Genomic DNA, 4,892 nt, shown 5'->3' on the forward strand with positions numbered 1-4,892 from the left:
GTGAAAATCCGGCCTCTTCCCCTGGAAGTCCGGCCGAGTTAAGGCGAATATTTCCTAAGTGCCAACGGCTGCTCAGCCTTAAAGTGTCCGACTCGGCTGGTTCCCGATGTCGGCCAGAACAAGTGAAAAATCGGCCTCTTCCCCTGGAAGTCCGGCCGAGTTCGGCGAATATTTCCTAAGTGCCAACGGCTGTTCCGCCGTAAAGAGTCCGACTCGGCTGGTTCCCGATGTCGGCCAGAACAAGTGAAAATCCGGCCTCTTCCCCTGGAAGTCCGGCCGAGTTAAGGCAAATATTTCCTAAGTGCCAACGGCTGCTCAGCCTTAAAGTGTCCGACTCGGCTGGTTCCCGATGTCGGCCAGAACAAGTGAAAATCCGGCCTCTTCCCCTGGAAGTCCGGCCGAGTTAAGGCAAATATTTCCTAAGTGCCAACGGCTGTTCCGCCGTAAAGAGTCCGACTCGGCTGGTTCCCGATGTCGGCCAGAACTAGTGAAAATCCGGCCTCTTCCCCTGGAAGTCCGGCCGAGTTAAGGCGAATATTTCCTAAGTGCCAACGGCTGCTCAGCCTTAAAGTGTCCGACTCGGCTGGTTCCCGATGTCGGCCAGAACAAGTGAATATTCGGCCTCTTCCCCTGGAGGTCCGTTCAAGATTAACGAATATTTTCTAAGTGCCAACGGCTGCTCCGCCGTAAAGTGTCCGACTCGGCTGGTTCCCGATGTCGGCCAGAACAAGTGAAAATCCGGCCTCTTCCCCTGGAAGTCCGGCCAAGTTCGGCGAATATTTTCTAAGTGCCAACGGCTGCTCCGCCGTAAAGCGTCCGACTCGGCTGGTTCCCGATGTCGGCCAGAACAAGTGGAAATTCGGCCTCTTCCCCTGGAGGTCAGTTGAAGTTTAACGAATATTTCCTAAGTGCCAACGGCTGCTCCGCCGTAAAGTGTCCGACTCGGCTGGTTCCCGATGTCGGCCAGAACAAGTGAATATTCGGCCTCTTCCCCTGGAGGTCCGGAACATTTTGGCAAATATTTCCTAAGTGCCAACGGCTGCTCCGCCGTAAAGAGTCCGACTCGGCTGGTTCCCGATGTCGGCCAGAACAAGTGAAAATTCGGCCTCTTCCCCTGGAAGTCCGGCCGAGTTCGGCGAATATTTCCTAAGTGCCAACGGCTGTTCCGCCGTAAAGAGTCCGACTCGGCTGGTTCCCGATGTCGGCCAGAACAAGTGAAAATCCGGCCTCTTCCCCTGGAAGTCCGGCCGAGTTAAGGCAAATATTTCCTAAGTGCCAACGGCTGCTCAGCCTTAAAGTGTCCGACTCGGCTGGTTCCCGATGTCGGCCAGAACAAGTGAAAATCCGGCCTCTTCCCCTGGAAGTCCGGCCGAGTTAAGGCGAATATTTCCTAAGTGCCAACGGCTGCTCAGCCTTAAAGGGTCCGACTCGGCTGGTTCCCGATGTCGGCCAGAACAAGTGAAAATCCGGCCTCTTCCCCTGGAAGTCCGGAACATTTTGGCAAATATTTTCTAAGTGCTAACGGCTGTTGCGCCGTAACGTGTCCGACCCGGCTGGTTCTCCCGGTCGGCCCGAACGAGCGAAAATTCGGCCTCTTCCCCTGGAGGTCCGGAACATTTTGGCGAATATTTCCTAAGTGCCAACGGCTGCTCCGCCGTAAAGGGTCCCACTCGGCTGGTTCCCGATGTCGGCCAGAACAAGTGAAAATTCGGCCTCTTCCCCTGGAAGTGCGGCCAAGTTAAGGCAAATATTTCCTAAGTGCCAACGGCTGTTCCGCCGTAAAGGGTACGACTCGGCTGGTTCCCGATGTCGGCCAGAACAAGTGAAAATTCGGCCTCTTCCCCTGGAGGTCAGTTGAAGTTTAACGAATATTTTCTAAGTGCCAACGGCTGCTCCGCCGTAAAGCGTCCGACTCGGCTGGTTCCCGATGTCGGCCAGAACAAGTGAAAATTCGGCCTCTTCCCCTGGAGGTCCGTTCAAGATTAACGAATATTTTCTAAGTGCCAACGGCTGTTCCGCCGTAAAGCGTCCGACTCGGCTGGTTCCCGATGTCGGCCAGAACAAGTGAAAATTCGGCCTCTTTCCCTGGAGGTCAGTTGAAGTTTAACGAATATTTTCTAAGTGCCAACGGCTGCTCCGCCGTAAAGCGTCCGACTCGGCTGGTTCCCGATGTCGGCCAGAACAAGTGAATATTCGGCCTCTTCCCCTGGAAGTCCGGCCGAGTTCGGCGAATATTTCCTAAGTGCCAACGGCTGTTCCGCCGTAAAGAGTCCGACTCGGCTGGTTCCCGATGTCGGCCAGAACAAGTGAAAATCCGGCCTCTTCCCCTGGAAGTCCGGCCGAGTTCGGCGAATATTTCCTAAGTGCCAACGGCTGCTCAGCCTTAAAGTGTCCGACTCGGCTGGTTCCCGATGTCGGGCAGAACAAGTGACAATTCGGCCTCTTCCCCTGGAAGTCCGGCCGAGTTTGGCGAATATTTTCTAAGTGCCAACGGCTGCTCCGCCGTAAATCGTCCGACTCGGCTGGTTCCCGATGTCGGCCAGAAAAAGTGACAATTCGGCCTCTTCCCCTGGAGGTCCTTTGAAGTTTAGCGAATATTTTCTAAGTGCCAACGGCTCTTGCGCCGAAAAGCGTCCGCCTCGGCTGGTTCCCGCGGTCGGCCGTAATAGGCGAAAATTCGGCCTCTTCCCCTGGAGCGACCTCCAAATTTGGGCGAAATTTTTTCTAAGTGCCTAAAGGTACCAGGGGTTTGGGTACCAGGGGTGCATTACCAACTGGTCTTTTGTCAACCCATGTACTTTTTCTAGAGTACATGGGTTGGTCCCCCCACTTAGTGTACTCATCACTTTACCCCCCTTTCGCAAAATATAGTCAGAACGAGCATGGGGGACGCAATTGTTTTCCATGCAAATCAATTGGGCCTGGTCCGAGCGCTGGTAACGGCCGCCAGCAAGCGTCCCCTGCTCGGATAGCAGAACTGAAGAAGGCACGGCACTTCCAGAGAGAGAGAAAATTTTCTAAGTGCCACATTTCTCAAAAATTTTCAAAGTGCCACATCTCTCAAAAAATTTCTAAGTGCCACATCTCTCAAAAAATTTCTAAGTGCCACATCTCTCAAAAACTTTCAAAGTGCCACATCTCTCAAAAACTTTCAAAGTGCCACATCTCTGAAAAACTTTCTAAGTGCCACGTCTCTGAAAAATTTTCTAAGTGCCACAGCACGGCTGTGAAATATTCAAAGTCCTACAGGCATTGGCAGAATGCGCGGACGGCCGTCTGCTCCCGGCGGCCGCCGCGAAGCTACTACCCCCTCCCGGGGACGGCTGTCTGCTCCCGGCAGCCGTCCTTACCCCCCTCCCCCGTTTGCACCGCCTGAAGTTAGACCCGCCTTGGTAGGGCCCCCACCGGCCCCGGCTCGCCGGCGTTGGGTGGACGGTTCCTGCCCACTTGCGGGTCCCGGTCGCTTGGCAACCGACCGGGGAGGACCAGCCGCCTCCTTAAACACAGGCTGGAAGGGAAATCCGGTCAAGCTACGGAGGACCGGCCGCCTCCATAAACTCAGGCCGGAAGGGAAATCCAATCAAGCTACGGAGGACCGGCCGCCTCCTTAAACACAGGCCGGAAGGGAAATCCAATCAAGCTACGGAGGACCGGCCGCCTCCATAAACTCAGGCCGGAAGGGAAATCCGATCAAGTTACGGAGGACCGGTCGCCTCCCTAAACACAGGCCGGGCAAAAATCCACGAATGGCCCGTCAAGGGTAGAAGGTCATCCAAGGAAGGAGGTACCGGCCGCCTCCTTAAACACAGGCCGGGCAAAAATCTGCGAATGGCCCGTCAAGGGTAGTAGGTCATCCAAGAAAGGGGGTACCGGCCGCCTCTATTAACAGGCCGGGCAAAAATCTGCGAATGGGCCCGTCAAGGGTAGTGGGTCATCCAAGGAAGGAGGTACCGGCCGCCTCCTTAAACACAGGCCGGGCAAAAATCTGCGAATGGCCCGTCAAGGGTAGTAGGTCATCCAAGAAAGGGGGTACCGGCCGCCTCTATTAACAGGCCGGGCAAAAATCTGCGAATGGGCCCGTCAAGGGTAGTGGGTCATCCAAGGAAGGAGGTACCGGCCGCCTCCTTAAACACAGGCCGGGCAAAAATCTGCGAATGGCCCGTCAAGGGTAGAAGGTCATCCAAGGAGGGAGGTACCGGCCGCCTCCTTAAACACAGGCCGGGCAAAAATCTGCGAACGGCCCTTTAAGGGTTCTGTCTCATCCAAGAAAGGGGTACCGGCCGCCTCAGAGGCCGGAGCGAAGGGGGCGAAAGGCTGTCGATGGGGAAGGATCGGGGCCACGGCTAATCTAGCGATGCCCGCGTCGGGCGGTCACTCCGACGAATGAGCGGGGCCGAATCCGGCGCGAGGCGGCCTTCAGGCACGTGGTTCGAGACGACCTCACCCGGCTCTAGCCCGGAGGATCGGAGGCAACGGCCGTCTCCTTAAGCTAAGGCCGGACGAAAATCTGCGGATGCGGTCCATCCAAGGCAGACGGAGGTACCGGCCGCCTCGGTAAATAAAGCCCGGGCAAAAATCTGCGAACGGCCCGTCAAGGGTTCTGGCTCATCCAAGAAAGGGGTACCGGCCGCCTCAGAGGCCGGAGCGAAGGGGGCGAAAGGCTGTCGATGGGGAAGGATCGGGGCCACGGCTAATCTAGCGATGCCCGCGTCGGGCGGTCACTCCGACGAATGAGCGGGGCCGAATCCGGCGCGAGGCGGCCTTCAGGCACGTGGTTCGAGACGACCTCACCCGGCTCTAGCCCGGAGGATCGGAGGCAACGGCCGTCTCCTTAAGCTAAGGCCGGACGAAAATCTGCGGATGCGGTCCATCCAAGGCAGACGGAGGTACCG

This window comes from Syngnathus scovelli, unplaced genomic scaffold, assembly GCF_024217435.2.
Source record: "Syngnathus scovelli strain Florida unplaced genomic scaffold, RoL_Ssco_1.2 HiC_scaffold_69, whole genome shotgun sequence".
NCBI classification, from domain to species: Eukaryota; Metazoa; Chordata; class Actinopteri; order Syngnathiformes; family Syngnathidae; genus Syngnathus; species Syngnathus scovelli.